The sequence below is a fragment of the Neodiprion pinetum genome, chromosome 3 (assembly GCF_021155775.2).
Source record: "Neodiprion pinetum isolate iyNeoPine1 chromosome 3, iyNeoPine1.2, whole genome shotgun sequence".
Classification (NCBI taxonomy): domain Eukaryota; kingdom Metazoa; phylum Arthropoda; class Insecta; order Hymenoptera; family Diprionidae; genus Neodiprion; species Neodiprion pinetum.
The window spans coordinates 39,748,452-39,773,482 of NC_060234.1; the positions used below are offsets into that span (position 1 = coordinate 39,748,452).

A 25,031-nucleotide genomic window follows, 5' to 3' on the forward strand; every position below is an offset into this window, starting at 1 on the left:
AAATTAAAAAAAAAAAAGAAAGAAAAAAAAACTAGACTCACGGTATTGGGAAGCTTGCGTCGTCTGCGACTGTGTTCAGGTGTGAAAAGTCTGCACGTGAGGAATGGCACTGAAAATTCCAGCAGTGTCAACGCGTTATCTAACTTCAGCATTCCTGACTCGTAGTCGGTAGACCGTTTGAATCGAGTCAAGCTTGCTTCGTTTGGTCATGCTTCTCGGAAGCGATGCAAAGAATGGTAGAGCAGAGGGGCGGGGGAGAGAGAGAGAGAGAGAGAGAGATATAGCGAAAGAAGAAAAAGAAATGGAGGAATAGCTCTACATTTCATACCGCGTTATATTTTTAACAGGTTATACGTCTGTGTATTATAAATAAATGAATTTAGTCGGAGTTGGCCAGTGGTTGACTATTTATTTGTTACGACTTTTTGGCGACTTCCTCGCATAATGGCGAATTAAGAAGATGGCCGGCCCTGCCCGGCAGAAACGTCGCGATAAATAAATATTCAACCGCTGGCCAACTCCGACCAAATTCATTTATTTAACCAACACACCATGGTCACGATATCCAAATCAATGTATATATTATACATGACTAACAGTGCGCGGTACGAGCGATTAATTGGCGAATATGATGCACCCGATTGGATGTGCTTTGAAATTCCTCTACTTGTGGACGATAATCGTTGTCAACCGCGTCGAACAGATTTTCATATAACTCGTAATATTAACTTATCGTCGCACTCGCTGATTCGCAGAATTCATACACAATATTAAAATCACACATTCAAGCACGTGTAGATTTTTCACAAACTCGTACAGCACAGAATTCGACGAGAACATTTCGGTTTCGTATTTTAAATTCTACAGTTCAAGTAACTGCGATTTTTTTTTTTATACGGCTACGTTATTGTATCGTTTGGATAAAAATCTGCAAAATACTGTGCTTAAATAATATAATGAAAAAAAAATAAATAAAATAAATAAATGAACAAATCATAATAAACTCTAATTGAAAATCGAAATGAACTCTAATCAATATGTATCAGGATGGTCCTTACATGGAGTCGAAAATATAATTCATGATGCAGTTTGCATAAAATTACGTCTAAAATAAAGCCCAAGATTAACGATTACACGAAAGTTTTTTTTCTAAATTTGCCGTCAGTAGAAAAAAAGATAAATTCTGCGCGAGTTCTATATAAAACCAAGCCAGAACAAGGCAATGTTTGAAAACTTCATTCTACTATATTGCTTCTTCTTTCAACCAATCGGCAACGTAACTCGGAAACTCTCCAACTTTCCCAGTTTTCCACAATCCGTGGCGACTCCGATCGTACATTACGTAAACATAAATACATACGCGAAGCATAATAAAAAATCTATAATATTCTGTATAAAATTGGAGGAAAGAATGGAATTTTATCTAGCGGCATCCGCGTTCTCGGTTTTTTTTTTCTTTCTTTTTTTTTTTTTTGTTTCTTTTCCCCCTCAAGTACAGATAAATCATAGAACAGGTATACGTGCAGATGTCGACCTGCCGCGTTACTAGCCGATCACGGAGATAGGAGCGCGTTGCAGGATATTATATGTTTATAAACTTCGAGAAACGAATTTGAGAAACCTTCCTAGAAGGCTATCTCTTGTCGGTAGAGCTGGGTACACGATAGGATATCGATATTTCCTTCTTCTTCTTCTTCTTTTTTTTTTCTATTTCTTTTATCTTTTCACTTTCTCTTTGTCCCTCTCACGACGAAAATAAACCCGGAAGCCTCCTCACGGAGAATCTCGGTTCGAGTTCCATCGCGTCATAATTATACCGCGGACGTTAAACTATGTATAATAAGTTTAATCACACACACACACAAATATATATATATATAAAATGTACAAACAACGCATCGCGTATTATTTAAACGCAAGGGAATGACGGACACGCCGAACGATACGAGTTTGTACATCCCAGAAGTTTGTACGTAGTATCATATGCATACATATTACATATGTATATATATATATATATAACTGCCGGAAATTTGTTATCATTGAAAATGAGACAGCGCACCGGGAGTTCGCCAGCACCGAGCACAACATGCAGGCAAGCCTTTCTCTTATCGCAAAAATAGCGTAGTAGATTTAAATGTACGCGAACAAAAAGTCAACGTGAATTACGAGCTAGTTAGTCGTAAATTAAATAACAGGCTGGCGAATTTTTGCAATGAGTCAGTCAGTTTGAAATCAATACCGAAGAAACGACTCGGTTCGCAATCTACGGTAAATAATACGTATCGTAAATGCTGTCGATATGTTTTCACACCGTTTTCTCAAAATTCTACATAACCATTTTTACCGGCAATGGTACGAAAGTCGGCGGTACTTGTAACGACGTATTGAATACGAAATTTTGTTGAAATTGCAAACTACTCCACAGAAATACACACGGTGTACGTGTGACAGCGAAACGGTTATTATATCTCTTCTGAAAACAGTTCGTTGTTGGCCAGCTTGTCGCATTTATACGTATATATATATATATATATTCATTTAGATTCATTTGTTCAGGTAAAATTACGTCATTTCATACATATATATATATATATGTGTCGATATGACGAGTTCATTCACGGCTCAATTGCCAATATTTTTCTGCAGTATCTTTTGTTTTATTTATTTTATTTTGTTTCTTTTTTCGCCAACGACCATTTCAATCTTTTCATTCATTCTTCTCACTAGATTTTTGTTCTTTCTTTTCTTTTTCTACTTATATCTTGTACGGCAGATCGAAGCCACGGATATAATACCGATTCAAGAATTTAATTTCACACAGTTTAACGATAAGTTTTTCGTGCGAGAATTTGATCGGTGCGTAAAATCGAGTTGATGCAAAGCAAAAATGATTAATCATGATAATAATAAATAGGAATCTTGTTAGAATTGTGACGATTGAGAAACGGATCCGTTTTCATCTTTTTCGACAATTTCAGTGCAACTTTAATCTAAGTCCGCAATTAAACGAGTTTCATCATTTTTTTTCCCCCGTATATAACAAAAATAACAAAGAAGACGGTGAAATCTCGATATCAGTGTCAAAATAAATTCAACGACTACTTTTATTCGAATGAAACAAAAAAAAAGAAAAAAAAAAACTGGATGAAAAAATGTCATTATATCGTAACCAGAAATAATAAAACATTGAAATATGATGTTAACAGAAAGGAAGAACAAAAACCGTCAAACGAAGTTGATAAATCACCGATTGGATGAAATCAGCGATTGAAGCAGAGGCGGCACAATCATCGTTTATTAAATACGCCGAAATTCGTATCGATAAAATGAGTAGAATTTCGACTCGGCGACAGTCATCGCGATTCGGATTCTTGACCGTCGAGTATTGCGAGACCAGTGAATCATCATTTTCACGGTATACAATATCAGTTACAGAAAGATGAGTGTGAAATTAGCATTTCCTGGTTGCAAGCCCGAAAACTACTCAACTCCCATTTAGGCGCTACGACATTGATTTCACATTCACGATTAACGTATAATATTATCCCCGGTCGTAAATTACACCTATAAATATAAATTCGGGACGTTATATCTGCCCGGCATTTCACATAATTGGTTATTATAAGAATTTTCTTCTAGCGAACGGTTATAAAAATCTATAAATTACTCAGCTTGTTGCATTTTTTTTTTTTTTTTATGAATTTCACGAATTTTCGTACAACTGATACGCAAATTTGGACCGATGAAGAATATTAGCAAGGATTAATAAAAGTCGAATCGAAAATCTAAGTTCTAGATGTTCGTTATTAACAGACTTATAAAACGACTCTGCAGTTATTATATAATTCGTAATCTATTTACCGGTTCAATTATACATGTATACATATATATGTATGAATAAACTGGAGGTCGACGACTTTTTTAAAGTGTTTCGTGTTATACACACACACACACACCTATATACATATATATATAAACATATAATATATGTTTATGCATCAGAGATAAGAAACCTGCTTACAATTTATACGCGGAGTATTTAAAAGTACAAAAAACAAAAAAAGGCAAATTAAAACGAGGTAAAGCGCGTTGATTGCTAATTTACGCAGACAGATTTCCTTTTTATATATATATGGTGTATTCCACGTCAATTCGACTAGGGTCTGACACTCACTGCGATAGCGACATTTTTGAAAATTATGAAAATAATTACGTCACTTCTGTCACCAAAACCAAAAATATTCCAACCAAAATCAAATTGGACAGACAGGACAGTAATTTCTTATTCATTATTTAACCAATTGATAATTTTTTTTTTTTTTTTTTTAGTAATTCTGATTATTTTGCTGCCTATCTTTGTAAGCAAGACAGATGAATCATCAATTGTAACTGAAGTATTGATTGCAATCGTGAAATTTGTTTTTTGCACGGTATTTTGCTACGGAGAAGACTGAATTAATTCGTTTTGTGTGTGTGTGTCTATTTTTATGCATGGCTATTTCATATGCATGTAATTCATCGAGCGTAAGCGGACGACATCGATAAAAAAAAAATTAATAAATTTACATTCAATAAAGATCGCAACTTAGACCGAAAAAAATCAGAAACGAGAGAGAAATGAACATAATTTTGATAGACGGGAGACCATAACCCGAAAGCTTACAAAAGAGCGGTTGAAGCGTTGATGCGAAGCTGTAATTAATCGTGAGAGAGTGAATTAAAAAAAAAAAAAAGTAAAAAAAAAAGAGAAAAAAAAATCCCCGGAGACAAGAAGAGGGCGAAGATCGCAAGGCTGTAAGGCTGATCTGAAAGATGTTCCGATTTAATAGGACAATGGAAGTGGCGGCGCAACAAGAAGAAGACCCTGCAAGTGGGGAGAAGAAGGTCGGGGGTTCCTCGGGGCATAATCCGGCTTAAATTAATAAAGTGGTTAATAAGCGACAAAGGCGGTAGTCCCACGCGATTAGACATGCAGAGATTGAAACAACCCGCCAGGGGTGAAGGAGGGGTCGCGTTACGAACGAAGGAACGAAAGCCGCGCCGTAAACGTAACGTAAAGTAACCCGTAACCCGTAACCCGAAGGGGTTTAGCGGACGTGAATAAGAAACTACTCGTCCTCTCGTCGTTGAAACATGCGTCGTTGAAACGCTCCCGTTTCCAATTAAGACGCAAGACTGCAATTACGATTAAAATTACGTTTACGATTAATACCGGGCTTATTGGGAGCGAGATGAGTCGGTGTGTCCGGCCGCACGTTCATCGCCGGAAACGGAAGCTCCACCCTACACGATATGTAATGACTCGGGGAAGAATCGTCCGCGTGAAAGCATCCCGCATAACGCGGAGGATAAAGAGAGAGAGGGAGAGAGAGAGAGAGAGGGAGAGATACCGAGTGCTGTGGCTCGATTTTGCAGTTCTCTCGCCTGCATGTTATAAATATATACGCTGCAGAGCATGGCGATTAGCACGCCGTTGACAATTATCTGTACCATGGCCATGAACCGGCGAATGTCACGGGCGTGAATCGGTTGCCAGATATACGTATAACCAGCCTTAAGAGGACCCTACGCAGTCGGTCTTTACCGACCGAGTTAAATGCCGCGATTACTCATTTTCGTATTTATTAACCATTTCTCAGAGCCTTTTCGCACATGCTGCGCAAAAGTTACGAATATACTGCGGATGAAGTGCGATTCTAGATTCGACACCGCATGCGAATGAATGACAGAAATTATATAATTCTGGCAATTATAGGAGTACATTTTTTTACGTTTCTATTTTGGCGTTAAAAGAAAGCTTTTTCTTTCTAGTCGCGGACACTTTCCTGCCCCCTTTTTTTTTTCTTTTTTTTTTTAATCGGACATATTGCACGTGGCGACTTTTTCTGGTCAACAATGCGACGGGTCTGATAATAAATGACCAGTGACTTTTTGCTCGGCCGGTAAAAAACTGGATACAGTATCCTCATAATTTCAATGTTTCATGCTTGTCAAAGTTGTTCTCACCCTGTGACGGAACTGTTTCTAATTTTGTAAAAACCTTCACGTTTTTCAAATTTGTATAGAAAAGTGTCATTATTATTTTTGTACCATCTGCTCTCTAGGTCGCTTGAACAACAAGTTTTAACCTCTCGCGATGATTGTTGAAGCGAAAATTGTCAAAAACAGCGAACGACGATATTTGTAAGATGTGAACAAGTAAGGCATTAAAGACGGTAGAGAAAAAAAATTAAAAAATTACAGGTACAAAAAGAATATTGAATAACAAGAATTTTTTTTTCCTGTAGTTCATTATAACCGAGGAGTTAATTTGCCGAATACGAGTGAAAACACAATTACTAGAACGTTTAGTCAGTCGTTCAACGATAGTTACAAAAGTATTGCTTAGAATTTTTTTCCCCATCTCTTTTTCCATCCAATTCAGAAACAGCTAACAATAAAACATGACGTCACGTATTGCATGTAACGATCAAAAGACTAAAATCTGCATCTTCATTCGGAGTATATACAAATAATAATTATATTTCGCATCTAAGACGCTTGAATGAAAAAAAATGAAAACGACCGAGTTATTCGTAGATTAGACAGTTTTTCACTCCTGATCCGAATTTGCAAATTACATAAACTTGTCTTCGGCAAGGTTTGATTTTTGACATCATGCGTTCTAAAAGTATTCAGAATTCGTTCAAATTCCTGTATCAATAATGTGAAGCAAATTAATGACTGCATAAAATTACCTTCAACTAGCTCGATATATTAACTCGAGACCTTGTTCGGTATAAAAAAAAAAACTCCGTCTAACGGTCCAAACCAACCTTGTGCCTTATATCGCCTGCAGCGGAAGCAGTAGCAGAAGTCAACGGTTCTTAGCTACGATAGTCACGGTTCGAGTACGCATACCAGGTAATTACCATTAGCCATTACGCACTATTACCCAGACGAACGAACGAATGAATGAATGAATGAATGAACGAATGGATAAACGCCTACGTTTCATCGCGCGTGATTTAAAGATCGTTAGCACGCGTTCAAAGCATGCGTACCTCGCGGTTACAAATTAAGCTGAAGAAAGTTGCATAGAGATGAGTGTATTTTCTTTGAGCATATTTTGCAGGAAAAAAAAAAAAAAAAAAATTTCAAAAGTCACGCAACGTCTAAAATTTGACGATAGTGATTTTTGTTTCAATATTTCATTTCCGCACGTCAACTTCGTCTTCGGAAATCACGCGTATAATTTTGCCGTCTGGTGGTTGACGAAAATACTCAAAATAAAAATTCAATCCAAGCGTGCGACGCGATATGACGACGACATATGGTGGTGGGAAAACAGTCGAAATCTTTTCAACCGTAAACACGTCTGACAATCACTCGAGTGTCACCGAAATGTGAACTGATAACGATATCACAAAGGCATTAAAAATATCCCCCCCCCCCCCCCCCCCCACGACAATCTATAATTACCGGAAACGTTTGTACGTTATGAATAACAGCAATTGTCCGGCTAAAAATGAATGGAAGAAGAAAATGAGAAGGGAAAAGAAAATGTCGACAACGTGAACAAATTAGGACCTGATAAACGAACTGAAACAGAAAACTAATTGCTTCGAACCTAATATAGAAACTACTCGCTCATACGTTTCTTTTTTTTTTTACTATATTCACACGTTTTTAATTCGCTTTAATACAGGACGAGGAGAAACTTGGGATTAATTTAATAACAATCTCAGTCTCTTGTACAAGTGGAAGAAACTAGCGAAGCACGTCGTACGTATGATAAACCATACCGTGACATTAGAGTACATGTTGTATGAATTATATTAGTTGGCACGAGTAAACTGTTTATAACGAAGGATCTGCACCGTGGAGCGGAAAATATTAACAGCTGCGTGATGTACTTATAACATGATAATTTAAATGAAGACGCGATACTGATAAATCTTCAAGAAGATGGGATATCATACAATACCACCGTAGAACAGTTTATTTTTATTCAATTTATAAAGAAAAAAATTCTTTCGACGTGCGATGAGTCAAAGCACTCGATTCAACTAACCGGATGATAACAATAATCTTTACAGCTGTAAATAAATAATTAAACGTTTCCCGTAGACTTAATTTGAGCGTAACAATTATATGCTGCAAAGCGATAAGTTTGCTATGAGAAACGAAACGAAACGAATTTTCCTTGTAAAGATTTGACGTAAGAAAAAAAAAAAAAATGATGCTACGAAAAATAATTAAAAAAAAAAAAAAGAAAAAAAAATCGTTATCACGGATCCAACATCTGTTTAAATAATTGTTTTTATTTCTCACAATTGACGTAATTACGACACGGGCGCGGAAGACAGTAAAACTAAAAAAATACCAAATACTTTGGAGCCGGGGTGGAAAAATAAAAAAATTGGCGAAACAATGATTAATCGCTGCAGTAATTGACACCGAGGCAACAAGTGATTAATTATTTTATGCGCAATACGCCGAGGTGTTGGTGGGTGAGTTATTTTATTATTAAGACTAAACTTCCACTTCCGAATAAAATTCACGTTGCGTGGGTGAAGGGAGAGAGACAACAGTGCCTGACATCCGTCGGAACTCTGGCCGACTGACGACCGAAATAATATTCATAAATGGTACAAAGATAACAAAAACAACAATAACAATAATAATAATACACGTACATATTACACATTGAAATATTCGTGAGAAGTGACAATTGCAAAGTGGGAGGAGGTTGGGGAGGGATACCGAAAGAAAAAGAGGGTGCACGTAACGAAAAGTGATTGAACAAAAGAGAAAAATACGCGACTATTCGTGAAACTCGACGTTTGCGAATTATTGAATTTAGATTTTTGTACACATATTATGCATGGATCGAGGTATGCGTGGGAAAATTCGAAAAACTCTGATGCACCGAAGTGTAAAGTTGATAATTACCCTTAGGCGGATGCTGTAGTCGCTCCTTCTTTACCGACTGCGTTAGATGTCGTCCATTTTGACCATTATCAGAGGTTAGGTATGCATCGTAATGCAAAAATCAACGTATCAGCTGTATTCTACATACAATTGAGAACAAAAAGTAACGAACAGATTTCGGTTAAACGCAAAAATGAACCAGTGACATAAAAAATCGCGATCACGGTTTCGTATTTTTCACGGCGAATCATTATTTTTGAATCTAATCATTAAGGCGTTGGTGTGTTTTTCGTTCATATAATTGCACGTACAATTCGGCCTTTGCGTCCTTTTCTGCATTGCCAAAATTAACCATTAGCCAAAAATGGATGACAATTAACGCGGTAGTTAGAAACGCTCTAAAATATTCGAAAAAAGGTTAGCATGACATATTTTGTTGGCCGAATTGCGTGATGCGGGGATCGGTTGAATCGGGATTTCCAAATTGACAAATACCACAGGAAAAACATTCCACGTATCACACGCTGTTGTATCAATTTTCAACGTTATTGTATTAATATCGATGCTTGCCTCGGTCGAAACCATGAGATTGTATTTATCGTAAAGTATCGGCTATAGAAGGAAAGCGCAAACGTACGAGGTCATAGTTCGAGCGTGTGTTTATTCGAAGCGACAGGAAGGTTCGAGTTTCATTCTACACACATGCCTGCAACAACTTCGTAAACCAATTACAAGCTCGAATGACTCAAAGATGATTATTATTTTCACGGTATGGCGTGCTGTTGCCACATACCTGAATAAAGTAGGCAGTTTCAAAGGCCGCACTTTATTTTTTCGTTCTACCCAAACACTGAAAGATATTTTTTTTTTCGGTTACCGCTCATTCCTTAAATATTTAATCATTTACCACAATCGAAAAATATAATTCTAGGTAGAAAATGAAAATTAGTTTTATAGCTGTTACCGGAAAGTCTAGTATCTCTTACTGTATATTCTTTCTCATTACGATCGCTGTTGCGAAAATTGAATGCTTCTGCAGCATTAAATTGACGCTAAAGCCTTATTTAACTAAAAGAGTAAACCTCGCAAACTGATTTTGCGTTATAATTACCAAAAAAGTATCGACGATAGCGTAAAATGTTTACGCGTATCCCGTTTTTCTTAATTCCAACAATATTCAAACAGTTCCTTTAACGATACTTGTTTTACCGAATTTTTCTAGATACCGTAACAAATGATATTTTTCTCAGTGCACGATCTCTGAAGCTAATTAAATTCAAATAAAAACTAACGTATATACCTGTAAAATATATGTATACGTACATATAATGGAAAATTTTAAAACACAAGATGAAGAAAAAAAAGATTTAGCACAAGTTCTAGGCTCCATTTTCTTGGACTATGAAAGAGAGTGAAAAAGCATCGGCTAGATAATATAACACGGACTGCAGTCGATGGCGCATAAACGATCACGTAGGTAGGTAAATACGCAGGGTATACAGGAAACGGAAACAATCATTACACCTTCCCGCTTATACTAAACAGGTTTACAACGCCAGCGCGGCGGCGGCTCGTCATAGCTACAAAGAATATCAAAAAGGCTTTCCCATTCATGATATTTGACCAACTACAACGGCGCGCATTGCACTCGCTGTCTTTTGACATTGTGTGTATTAGAATGGAAGTGAAAATAATATATAATAGAACAGTCTAGAATGGAATGGAATGGTACGGAATGAAATGAAGTTACTAACTCGGTGACAGGTTACTCACAATAATAACGACAATGACACGAGCTCGAGTTTAACGGTAAAAAGACTTGCTTACGTTATACCTTTACAACATGCAAGATAAATTTAGCCCGAACAAAGAAACGCCAGTTAAAAGCAACTGTTGCGCACAGTGAAAAATAAAAGAAAATTTCGATTTTGAGTCGAAAAATTTCAATTCCAGATTATTACGAACTGTAAAAAGTTTTGATTTTATAAATACCTTTTTTAGGTTTACATCACCAGCCTAATTTGTCGATTATTTTCATACTTCGCCAATTTCCGAATTATCGTTTCTAAATTGAAATTTTTTCGACAATATTAACGAAACGTAGCGGAAAAATAATTTCTTGATATGAAATTTTTTTAAATCGTGTTATTACAGCCGGTATGTAAGTAACAGTATAATTAACAGAATTTGAGTCATCCAGCAACGAGTATACATGTATTTTTTTTTATTTATTGACGATGTTGCTTTTTTTTTGCACATACATATATATAAGTCGGTCAACCACGTTGACCGATTAACCGATACAAGTGTATTAAGCGTGGCATACAAAGAAAAAAGCTTCGGAGATAAGGTTGTTTGATGTTTACCGAGCAGCAGTTTACATGTAACTTTAATTTTTTCTGTTTCTTCTTATACTGGTAATAAAAATTTTCCCACTCTGCGTGTTTTTTTTTTTTTTTTTATTTTTTCCTTTTTTAATATATATAATATATATATATACGACGAAAGCTTGCGACCATTTTCTTCCTTTTTCACTCCAGCAAACGCTTTTATTTGCAAGGGAATTGCTTTTCATCTTCGACAATATGAAAGCACGACGGAGGGGGGGGACTAGAACTGATCGATTGAAAAGTCAATAGAAACGAAATGCCTGCAGTCTCAATCTTCTGTGGATTGAGACGAAGAACCTCCTCTTTCCTCGATGTGTTTTGTAATAATTGATAAATCCTATTTCAAATATGCCTGCAGGTTACAACTATAATTTGTAGAAATCATCTCGTCGTTTTCTCCGACGGAAATAACCGGTACGAAAATTACTACGTTGTACAATAGCAAGAATTAAATGAACTGTACGATAAACTCCCATTTTACAATAAACAAGCCATTGAAAAGTGATGTCAAAGTTTTCCTTATCGTTTGCCATTTTTTTTTTTTTTCCCTCTCTCTTCCAAATCATCGCAACCGCGATATCGTATTGCTAAAACAACCCTATACAACGCCGTTCAACAGTCGTTTAATGTTTCTACATCACTCGACACATCGTGTTGTTTAACAAAATCTATTTTTAAAACGTCAGCTGCCGCATTAAAAAACGCAAAGATCAGCACATTCGGGAAACGATACCGCAGCTGCTGGCTGCTGCTTCATCGCAGCAGATATTGCATCTCTCCTTGGCGATGCACTGCGGGATTAAACGCCATTTGCAAACGTGTAATTAAAATAAAACTTGCGGCAAATCTCGATCCGCAAAGTGAACGTACATAAAAAGGTAAGCAGATGCCTTTTATCAGCGGCGATGCAACTCGTTGCGACAAGATGAACGAAGTTCACGGACCTGAATTTTTCCCGATAAATAAGATTTGGATCCGATGGAACTTTGAGCGTCGGGCTTCGGACCATTCGAGACTTCGATATTTCGTCAAAGTTTGCTTTCTTTACTCTAAGTTTCGCTGTCAATGATTCGGAATTTGGCGCTTTCGAAACCTTTCAAATTCGAAATTTCAACCTCGCCCCCGCTGCCGATATTTATATCCTTTTCGATAAAGTCCTAAAAATCATCCGTAAGCTCGTACGTATAATCCAAAGGTTGAAAGCAATTGATATGGACGGTTCCACACTCACTTCAGAAGCTTCGAAATGATGGCGCAGAATATAACCCCAGGGGAAGGTCAGGAGGGTCGATTCAAGTTACGGATTTTAAGTATTATATTATTATCGGGTCGTTACGTCGGTGCTAAGTGAGTGAAACGTGTGTGTTCGGTACTAATCTGTTGTTACGGAGATAGGTGGGTGCCTATATTTTCTCGGGAATTATGTATCGGACACTTGTTGACGGGTAAATTACCGTCCTCGCCGACAGAGCGAGAGCCTCGTAGTAACGAGGGCGAAACGCAACTTCGCTCTGGTCTGGTGTTAAATTTCAACAAAACGATGTAGAAGAAAGTGAACCAAGATCGGTCCTCGCATTCGGCGAGCGATGACGATGAACGGTGAAACACTCGTTCGAACGAGTCGGGGAGGCAAGACGTTTTATCAAAATCAATCACTCACCGAATTGTTTGCTCGTGTTCCGGATATTCTATGTCTTACACCCAGGATACTTCTTTCTATCTGAAACAAAAAGAGTTTTTTATGAAAAAAGTTATCCCATCTTACCACATTTCGCCTAAATGCTCGATCGAAGTCAATCTCTTTACGCTTTTCTATATTACCCATAACTTTTTTGTTGCAGTTATTATTTTCGAGCAAGACCATAGCCGTCAAGTTTAATATAAGTTTATTTTAAGTACAATTTATAGGAACGCTGTGTATATATGTACGGAATCGAAAAGCTTCGTTTCGATTTTCATACAATTCGAAAAGAGTAATTTGTCCATATGCATCAATTATGCCGCTTTGGTTGTTTTTATATCAAATATGCTACGCTTACTTGTTGTTAGTAAAACTGCGGATAGATTAGTCACCGTGATTACAGACTCGGTTTTAACTAAACCTACTATATTCAACCAATTCTGTTAAATCGTTCAAGAATACTTCAATTTCTTGTATGAAAATCGAATAATGAAATATAACAAATAATCAATCAATTAAGTGTTTCCTCCCCTTAAACCGTTGACGAAACGATTGAGAATGGGGAAAAGCGTACGCTTTTCGCCCTGACGATTTTGAAGTACACACTCCCAAGAGGCGATAAAACACCGTACTAGAGCTGAAAATACGATCGCATTGTGCCTAATCTTGATTTACGATTTAGAGAAGGGACCCTGCGACAAATATGCCGCCTGGTTCTAAGACATATGGTGAGAAGAGAAAATTTTTGGTCAAATTTAAACCATAAACAGACTTCGCAAAGTGGCCATAAACAGACGCTGAGATTTGGAATCTTCCTATTTCTTTCAAGTTTTTTTTTTGTTTTTTTTTTTTGTTTTTATTTAAAGTAGATGTACTATAAACAAGTTTTGACATTTCTCCTCCCAGATTATTTTACAATCGTATAACGGGTTTAGCTCAAACTGAGGATAATTGGGACATCAAAGAAACATGGAAGTGATTTATATACTTGAAAGGAATTGATTAGGTACCGCAAATTTCGGGACTTCTCTAATTTGATTTCTTCTTCTTTATACAGCGTATTCTATATAGGTAGGTATTCTATCAAAGTGCCGACTAATTTTTGCAAAAATTTATTGCAGGACATTTCCGGGTTGTCCAGAACCCAAGGCGCAGTTTTTTCACAAAATTGTCTCCGTCCTATAGATAATAAGTATCCTAATTCTTTTATCGACTTTATTTTATGCTTTTCTCTTTCGATCTGTAATATCGAAGATTAATTTTTACTTTGAACACAAAAAAAAAAAAAAAAAAAAAGATCGACATTTTTATTTTTCTCCGCAATCAACAACCAATATTCCTTGACAATTTCAAATTTTCCACGACTTTTTTCAAATACCCAAACATTTCGAGGTTTTTCCAGCAAAGCGGCCATTCTCTGACTATACATGTAAAACGACGCTAATTATGAAAATGAAAATTCGCTAAAATCCGCCGTTACAAAAAATGTCTTCTGCGAACTAAAAAACTATACTAAACTAAACTAAACTAAATCGACATTTGCGTACAATCCCCCCCTTTCAACATGGCACAAAAAAAAAAAAAAAAAAAAAAGAATTCTCGACTTTTCTATACTTTATCCAAATTTCAACGCGTCGTCGATAAATTCGTACCATTCGTATGACATTTGTTACAGGTATACCGTATATTCAATATTCTTACACGTTGCTCGTTGAAAAAAAAATAAAAAAAAAAAAAAAAAATAGAAAATTACGACAAAACAAAAAATCAAAGAAGGTGGAATGAGACAAAAATAATAACAATTAATGGTAAGAATGATAAATATTTGTCGATATAAAAGTCGAATACTTGAATTATATACAACATTGATTTGCCTGGCCTGGGGCTTCAGCGACTCGACAAACCCGGCAGGGGTCGCGTCACCCCAATTCAAAGCGCTGCGCCTCGCCCCGACGGCTCATGGTGATGGCGAAGTACGGGGGCATCAGGGTGCTCTCTCTCTCTCTCTCTCTCTCTCTCTCTCCTCCATCATCCCATGCGTGGGTAGGTAGACCTGGCGGTTATGAGGGGGTCTCGTATTGATTCTATGGGGATGATTCATGGGTTTCGCCACCCTCGGGCTAGCGCGTCGGGGTCGAGGGGCTCCGGGCCGTGAGGGTGGGTGGGTGGGTGGGAAGGAGGGAGGGAGGGGATAAAACCAGAGGGGAGATATCGGTTGTTGTCTACGGGTTGCGCACGGCACACGGTCTGGCCGACCGGCTCGCTCTGCACTCTGCGCTTCGTCCTCGTTCTCCTCTCCTCTCTTCGTCGTTGGTCGCGGTTACTCGAGGGAAAGTTTCGTAGGGTGTAACGTGGATTTCCTCGCGAGCGAAAGCGAGCTATGTCCGACCCTCGAGGAAAAGAGAGAGAGAGAGAGAGAGGGAGAGAGAGAGAGAGAAAGAGAGAGGGAGCGATCAACGTTATGCTGATTTGATGAGATTACAATTCGAAGAGCACCACGAGCCTTCACGTTCGTTTTACAGATGCATGGGTGAGGGAGGGGGTGGTCCAACTTCGAAGGATAAGTGAAAACAGAAGCTAACCAATCCTCCCTCTTGTTACTGGAACACGTGACCGACCGAGAACTCCATTCTCAACTTTGACACGTATATACATACATATATACGTATATATATATAGAGAGAGAGAGAAAGAGAGAGGACTCCAGTTCTATGCTGGAGGTTTATCACTTCGAAATTGGAAATTGTAAAGCTTCAAGCTCAGTGTATCTTTCTCGTGTGAAAGTTATCTCGACCAACGCAGCGATAACGTTCTTTTTTTGTTTTTTTTTTTTTATTTTTTCTTCTCCTTACGAATATATTTTCTATGTAAAGAAAAATTCCACGAAAGTTCTGGGTGAGTATATATACAATAATCATCGATGGATAAGGTTTGGAAGAAATTAATTATGATGATGTTTAAAAAAATCTTTCGGATCGATCGATACGCGAATATCGTGCGTGAAATATTGAAAGATCAGTAACAAAGTGAATAAATTTCACAACAGATACTCTTTGCAATCTAAAACGATGCTACAGTATAAATCAATCACCGTAGAGTTAACCGAAGTCGTTAAATCGAACCAACGAGTTCGCGACACCGACAACAACAGCATAACAGTGAATTTATGTAAGAAATGAGCAAAGTTTCATGGATATCGCTGACGAAACGAACCGTTGGAAAAAAAAGCTTGTTGGGTATTTCATCTCTCGGAGAATTGATACCCTGGCATCGAGTCGAGTGTAAGGAAAGTAGACAAAAAAAAAGAAAGTAAAATAGTGCGGCGGACATGCGCGCGCGCTGCTTCAATTGGCAAATCCAATTCACCGTAACTAATATTACAAATGCGAGGATGCGTGTGGAAGTAGAGAGGATGCAAGCGGCGGGGTCCGGTTTATCCTCGTTTTTCCCCTCCTCGAACCCTTCGTCATCGAATAGGTTAATGCCTTCGCATACTTCTTTCGCACGACGCGGCGTAGGTGGTTGTAGAAATAGGTTGTGGGACCAGTAGATACTGCAAAGCACATCGCACACCATGACGTAGGTGCGTAGGTATAGGTATAACGCAAAGTGACTGCAGTGAGTCACAGGCTCGTTGCAGGATCAAAAGCGCACCGTAACAGCGTGTTTCGGTCGTAGATTATCTCGGTGGAAGTTTCCCCCAAAGTATTTTGCAGCAGTGGCGATATGCGGGTTACCTTATATTTCGTGAACAATCAAACAAACGTATTACGCTTTATTTCAAAACCGTATTCCGACCAACGTCGAAAGCATAGCGTCGCTGGATTCGAGGATGGTCATGGTTTCCATTCGTGCCGTAAGCGACGGTCGGCGACACTGATGAATAATGAATAATTACGCTGTATTGAGTCGCAGCGATCGTCGAACGTTGTCGATAAGCTCGTAACGACGAAACGCGAGGTTTTAGTGGTATATCCGAGTGTTTCTACGGCTGCGGGTGTATTCTTTGATAACTCATTGTATACAGTACCAAGGCATGCTTAAAACGTCGTCGAGGACATAAAGTTACAAATTTTACTTTTTGAAATTTTTGGATGTTTCGGCTAGACTAAGCCAGCCATCGTCAGGGAGAAAAGATTACCCTAGCACTTGAGTTGTGTTTCACATGACAATAGAGTAGAAAATTCACTTGATTATAACGATTTACTCCAAATAACCTTCTCGGGACACGAATCTTCATTCACGCAGTGTAGTTAGTGAAATAATTCAACCCGTCAAATAACCCCCGAGGCTAGTTTAGCATTAATTAATCACCCAAATAATTCTTACGCAAATCGACGTTGAATTATAATTAAGGTGGTCCAACCCATAAGGACGTCGATTCCATTCATCGGTGATGGAATTGGGCGTCGATTCGTGACTAAATTCTATACATCACGTGAAATCCCCGGGGGTTTAGACTCGTGTCGGGGGTTGGAACGGCAGCGATACATTACAGAAAGTATTGAGGTTCAAATCGGAACACCTAATAGTAAATGAAACTCTTGCAGAAGAGAATTGTACGATTTCAAGTACGAACAAATGATCGAAACGTTGAAATTATGATACTTTGGTGCTGAGCTGAGGGTTTTCTCGACTTGACTTGACTTGACTTGACTTGGCTTGGTTCGGCTCTTCACATTTATCTCCAGCATCGCGTGGGCCTAGACTCGCATCAGACGAAAGCGTGGGTGTGCAGCACCAGCACCGGTAACTCCTCCTCGGTCAAACAACGTTGCACAGAGAGAGGATGCGTTCGTGATTCTAGGTTTATTAATAGAGTTTCTTAATTCATAATTATCTGAACGCACGTGGAGGAGGTCTCTCGTTGACTGGTCGCAGATTTATTACTGATTTACGACCCTGAACTTGTGATCACGAAATGTGAAAGGGAAATACACGGAAAGTACAAGAACACGGATAAATTGGCTCAGGGAAGCAGCGTGAAGTTTGGTTAAATTCTTTTAAATTCTTACAGCCTGCAGGATGACTTAATATTTTTTTAGCATCGTCAGACCAACCTGAGATTAGCCACGATAGCTTTCTAAACTTTGTGAATGAGTAACTGAACTTCGATTAGGCGACGTAATTAACACCTAAACAGCACAGTAAATTTAACGTAGACAGGCTAATATATATTCTTGTTAAGATTCCACAGTTCATTGGACTCACAACTTATACCCTACATCATGACGATTCTGCATTCGTACGCAAGAAAGCAGTTTTTACAATTAAAAGGGGAGAAATAAATTTAGGACTACGTTTTTTTGTTTAGTAATTTTCATGAATTTTATTGGCAAGAAACGAATGTATATAATTAATTGAAACTTTGAGAATATTTTATGCATATATTCAAATAAATGTTGTCATTTTTTTCAAGTACTCCCTGGGAAAATGTGAAAGATATCAACTTTCACTCATCGGACGTCCAACAATTTTCACCTGAAATCAATAGGATTTCAAATTCATTTCAAGGGCATGTCTTTCTTCTTTTTCAAGAACCAAACTCCCCCCCAAAAATATCAAATTTTCAATTTTTTTTTTCGGAAGTTACGTTTATATAAAAGAAAGACATGTCCTTAAAGTAAATTTGAAATCCTATCGATTTCACATGAAAACTGTGGCCTCCAGAATTGTACAGTCTTGATGGCGACCCTCCGATGAGTTGTCAGCTGATATCTCCCATATTTTCCGAGGAAATGCTTTAATAAAATCACGATATTTATTCAAATAAATATATTACGTACATATATAATGTTTTCAAAGTTTCAATTAATTATACAAATTCCATTCTTGCCATGAAAAAAATTCATCTTAAACCCATTTCCACCCTCAACGACATTCATCGACCATCGACGATCGTCCGAATAAAACATCCTGGCAACGCGATTGAAAATGAACTTCTATTTCAAATTCACTCAACTGCAAATAGGTTTGTCAATCGAACGAAAGAGTCGTACGTCTAACACTTTTATTTTTTCCTCCCCACCCTTTATCACTCTTAATCTTGTATAATTTTTTGACGTAGTCTCAGGGTCAAGAGGATCGGACCCAGGATATAAATACCTGCTCTGGTGTGTCGAGGCTCGCTCGTCCTTGGAGAGGACTCTCGTACCGCAGGCAGCTTCGGTCTCGGATCTCTTACGTTTTCGCCTTACACAAACACACGCACGCACGATCGTATCGGTATGAGATCGTCATATGGGAAGAACGAGTGCGTGTGCACGCGTGAGTGGTTGCGTATATATCTATCTTTCAGCTGCACCACGTATGTATACATGTGTGTGTGTACGAGGTTGATTGGCCGGCCTTGGACGGAGCCAGATGTCTTGGCGCACGCGACTAGCGACCCGCCAAAAGCGAATTATACAGCCAAGCCGATGTGCCAGGGCCCCTTTGTCCGCGGCGGCCATTTCCCGAATGGAAATCAAAGAAAAGGGTTAACGTCGATGATAAACTTGGGCGTAACGTCGTGCCGCAGATGCGAAAAGTAGTACCAACAACTCTAGACACCATGGTTCCGATTCGCAGGGTCACGCTTTATGTTCGACGCCGAGGAGGGAAAGAAGCTTTCCAATAAACCAAGCATTTTGGCATAGAAATAATGTGACATCTTCCTACGGACGTCTTTCTGTCAAAATTACGCACAAATTGTACGGATTTAATCTTCTTGCGTTCCTTGCAGAGAGTTGTAAGGATACTGGGACCGTTAACGTGACTGACTGACTGGTTGTAATGTAACTAACGTGGCAAACAAAAGTATCATTAGGAATTTATACTCAAAGAAATTATGGTAACAATAATTGATTTTTCTAGTCTACTACAGGTTTTCAGCTAAACAAACTTCAAGACGATATCAAAGGAGCTTGAGAACCAGCTACAGGATTTTACAGTGTAGTTGTAGCTATGTTTCACTGAAACAGGTCTAGAAAAATACTAACAAGAGTACAATTTTATATGCCTCCATTGTTGGAGGGTGGGAAATATTTTATGCAGAAGAAAAAATAAATAAAAATATATCTGGCAGACTGATTAACGTAATTTCTTCTAGTGTAAATAAATTGAAAATTTGCTGATGAAGTTACAGTCAAACTGTGAACGACCGTTGAAAGTATAGAATTGTTATTATCTATGAATTTAATTGATACAAGATGAGATCAGGTTTTATAAGGTGTGTGGCTTAAGGGTAGCCATTTCTCCATCATCCCTTCGATTTGCCACAAGTTTTTATTACAGGATGAAGACTCACCAGCTAACGTAATAGAAACACAATGCTGTCACTCGTTTCCAGGTAAATTTCATACGATTATAACCGGAAGTGCGCAATGTAGTGGAAAAAAATGAATCGTCCTTACTTCTCTTTATGTAAGAATTAAGAATGAATAATTTCAAAATACGATACAGACTTCCTAGCCCTTGAATTCTTTCAATTTTTTTCCCAATCAACTCCGTCATCCATCCTGTAATTTCACCATTTTCAATATTATTATACAATTTTTCAACCGCGTTACACTTTTTCATCCAAAATAACTCTGCGCTATTGTAGAAGCTAAACACGGGACGATGCATAAATTCATTCATTCAACGAAGTCTACAGTACAAATGTAACGTCAGGTTTTACGCTCAAGATATCGCTTTCCATCTGCGATTAAAATCATACGAGTAAACTTTTGCACGATAAAAATCTGCACATCAGCTAATTTATGCTTACAGTCTACAAGCTATTATGTTACACAAGAAAATCACAAAGCTCGAATAATGATTCTCCCTATAAATAATTAACTAGAACGTGAGTAGGTAAAATTTATCACAATTTTCAACGGCTTTTACATTAGCATGTTGGTTTCTTATCGACGAAACGTCGAGGTTCTAATATTTTCCTTTGGAGTGGAAAAAAAAAAAAAACAGATCCTGAAAGAAAAGAAAAATAATGAAAAACTTTTCGCAGGACAAAATTCACTCGAGAGATTTCACGTAGTTAGAAAGAACCACGAAACATGATCAAGTTACAATGGTACTTTTTTTTAGTGAGAATTGTTACAAGGATGACGAAGAATCCGTCTTAAATTTATGTTCATACGTGTGACAAGTTACGATAATGAGGAAGTTGTAACGCCCAACATTTACAGACTAAAAAGTAATACAAGATATAAACATTTGTATAAATGAATATTGACTTGTTATTCAAAAGCGCATATTATCCCACGTGTATCCAGAGTCTCTTCGCGTTATAAAATCGAGGCGGTCGTCTCTGGTATTTACGTATTCGATAAAAGTCCTTCACTTCCTTTCTTTAAGGGTTTCCCTGGACTCGGGTATAGCATACGTGTAAAATTTCCAAGTGCCGCAGATGCGGGTGGCCGCTTCTCGTCACACTCGAAATATGTCAAGATACGGATTGAGGATAAATAAGAAAATGCCGTTGCTTTATACTGACCGAGAGAAATAGACGCGGCTCGAGTTAAACTTTCGTCGATAAAATATAAACAAATATACCTAGTGCTTCGATCAAGGCGACTGACCTTAGCCCAGAACATCATTAATTATATACCGTGTGTACTCTCAGACAAGTCAGGAGGATATACGTATACTCGTATCTATATCTCAACACGTTTACTCTCTTGGGCAAACTGCCAACACTAGAGAGAATGAGTAAGACTTCTATATCAACAAGTGTCATCGCCTCGTAGCTTACGGGGATTATATATATTAGATCTGTCTTTAAGAAGGGCAAAATCGAATTTTAATGGTCTTACCCCCCAAATTGGTTCGAAATGATTAAAAAAAAATGTCCGAATTTTTACGGGTATTTTTAAAGGGTAAGATCATTAAAATTCGATACAATAGATTCAATCGTCGAGGGTTCAAATTTTCAGAACCAATTCGAAGACGAATTTCTCCGAAAAAAAAAAACAAAATTCGAAAACAAGACTAACGGACGAATCGTCAATCGTCTAAGAAAAGATTTAGAAATATACAATTTGCCCCTCGATAATCAGCTCGTAAAAATACGTCTCGATCCTTTACAACCCCTGGATTTATACGCCGACAAGAAAAAAAAAAACCACACGAAAAGATTGAATACAGTGGTTTCCCTGCTTCGATATCTTTAGCATTTTCATCGGTAAATGCGACACATGAACACTACAGCAGGCATGATTGTTTATCGAAAATCAATCTAAAGCCTAGGTCAAAGTGTCGCCGTACGTGTAATCAGTTGTGTAAATACATGTGTGCAGCAACGTATAAACATTATCAGTGTATCGTACACGATTGTTTGAAAAAGAAGCTACTGACCAGAATAATATATTTCAAGAACTTTTCGTATCCTCACTTCGTGCTTTCTACATACGTAATATATAATACGACGCCCACTTGTCGCATGGCTAGAAGAACAAGAAAGAAAAAAGAAAATGAAAAAAAAGAAGAGATATATCAGTAAACAAGTTTTATGTATAGCTTCGCCACTGTTAACGAACTAATAAAATAAAAGTAGCGATACTCGTGGGATGTCAATTCGATTTTGTGTGTACATATATATACCGTGTCCAAGTCGTTGAAAATAAGTTGCCTCAACCGGATAACAAGTGTTTACGAAAGGATAGAAGTGTTAGGAGAGTTGATTCGCAGCGTCGTTACACGTGATTCGATAATATACCGTATGTTAAAATCGATGAAAGCGAAGAAGAAAAAAAATTATTACATAATTAATAAGCAAGTACTAAAATTAGACACAGTCAACTGTTTAACTAAACGCAACACGTAATCGTATTAGCATGGCAAATTACCTGATCCCAGACCGACTGAAGCGTTCCGCGAGAGATTAATGACGAGGTTTTATTATTAAACCGCGCTTGTAAAAATAAACCGATTCAGCTATCGTCCACCTACGTTATGATTTTACCGTACACAAAAGTAGGTGTAACAGGAGTTATATAAATCGAGTTTAGCGAATTTTACGCTGGACTTCTTCGCTGATCATTCATGGTATTCTGGATTGATATACAGCGACTATTTTGAATCACTCCAACGCTGTTTGTATTCGTCTGGACTCCAATCGAGAAGATCAATTCAAATTCACTAGCATTGTTGAAACATTCAGCAACAAAAAGAGAAATAGACAAAAAAAAGTTTATCGTGTCTCACATCCACCCACCTAGGAAAATGAAATCACAGAGACTGTCGACCGTTCATAGAATCCGCCGATACCGCGTTGTTATTGGACAGGAAACTGAGGATTTTATCGAATGGTTAAGATCAGGGTCGGCTTTAGCTCGCCCCGCTTAACCGCGGGACCTCCATTCTCTCCCTCGTCCTCTATAACATATTTCATAGGCTTAAAAGAAGCTGGGTGCATAAGGAACTACAAGATAGGTGGACCACCTTTTCTGCAGGTATAAGAAAACTATCCACAACCAACACCGGTTGCACAGTCATCAGAAACGCAAAGCCTCAAATGTTCCACTACGGTTCGCAACCAAAAGCTGAACGACCGAACGTTGGATTCATCGAATTCGATGAAGAACCAACGCCTACTAAAACAACCTGTTGTATGTTTGGCAAAGTACCAACGCGAAGAAGAGGCTACGAAGAAGCTGCTACAGTGTATAAGGACCGAGTCTAGCACTCTTCTTCGTTCGTCGTAAGCATCCGAGGATGGGTAAAATGTTGCGAAGGTCAACAGATTCGGATCGGTACTTTGTACCTCCAGTTCTTGATGAAGGAAGTGAAATGTGCCAAAGTCAACGTATCAAAATGGACACTGTGATATGCGATATAAATTGCTATACATCTATCCCGAGATGCATAATCATCCACCGACGCGTAGGGGAGTGGAACAATGGCGTGGAACATGGAGATTGGAGATGGATATCGGAATCCTGCGCCTCGAATCCAAACTCATAACGACGACAAACATGGAAGAGCTCAGAGAGGTAGAGAGAGAGAGAGAGCAAATCGCGTCGATGGATATACGTGTTACGATGTAGAGTGACTGTGAGATGTAAGGCTGTCATACCTTAAATCTACACTTACAGACACAATACAAAACCGAGTACTTCGCACGTGTGTGTGTAAGGAGAAAAAGGAGGAAGAACATGAACATGTACCTACATCAAAGACGAATTGCGGAAGAATCTGAGAGACTCAACGGCGAAGAATATTATTCATATCTCCGAACGATAAATTGAGGAGGGAGGGAAACTCTGCTTACCACCGAATCTTCTTCTCGCTTACCCAATTCCATCCACATCTAGAACGAGATTGTCACCCCTTGGCAGGGAGGGCAGACTCGCATCTCCACGGGTTTGATTGATTCGGTGTATATAAACGAACGAAGCGATAAAATTGATGTTGTCGCGCGCATCGCGAGGAATCAGGCCGCAAGCGATTTAGTATAGATAGAAATCTTTTGCAATATCGAGTCAGAAGTAGGGTTGGTTAGGGTATAATATTTGCTCAACTTTCCCCATTTGCACGAATAATATGCATACTTTTTTTCATCCACTCTATGTGTGAAATTTTACCGGCAAAATGCTTTTATCAAATGCATCGAATGAGCGACGAAGTCGATTGTTCGTCGGGTTTTGGCTATTCCAAGTCTCTGGAAGATCGGGAATAAAAACCTCTTAAAGTTGTAAAGCTTGATGAGCCCCGTCCATCAAACCATGAGTCAATTTTTCCTCTTCGTCAAAGATTATACTCTCACACCCTTAATATTTCGGTGTGTCAATTATACATGATAAAAAAAAAAGACGTAATGAAAAATATAACGATAACGCGTGATGTACCTTAAGTTTCAGAACGAAATCTATCCCAATAAATTCTACCCGATTCACCACAGAATTCAACACAAAACAAGTTCAACTGTCAAATAAAGTCATAAAATTAGGTCTACCTTCTCTTGTTTAAATATTTATTCGGAGATTGGAAAGGTCAAATAACGCGTGACAAGCAAGCCAGATTGATACGGTCAATTCGACGGAACATTCCTAATACAACTGCGC

General features: G+C 38.1%; 1 protein-coding gene across 3 annotated transcripts in view; it reads right to left on the reverse strand.

The window, feature by feature from the left end:
• Positions 1 to 25,031, reverse strand: part of LOC124215489 (A-kinase anchor protein 200) — a 103,415-nt gene that overhangs the window by 57,068 nt on the left and 21,316 nt on the right. For 2 of the 3 annotated variants that reach the window (XM_069134762.1, XM_046618925.2), the window contains exon 2: positions 12,967 to 13,026. The gene's annotated coding sequence lies outside the window, so the exon portion shown is untranslated. Of the gene's footprint in view, positions 1 to 41; positions 60 to 12,966; positions 13,027 to 25,031 lie in introns of those variants that run through there. The other variant, XM_069134760.1, reaches the window with a different exon arrangement.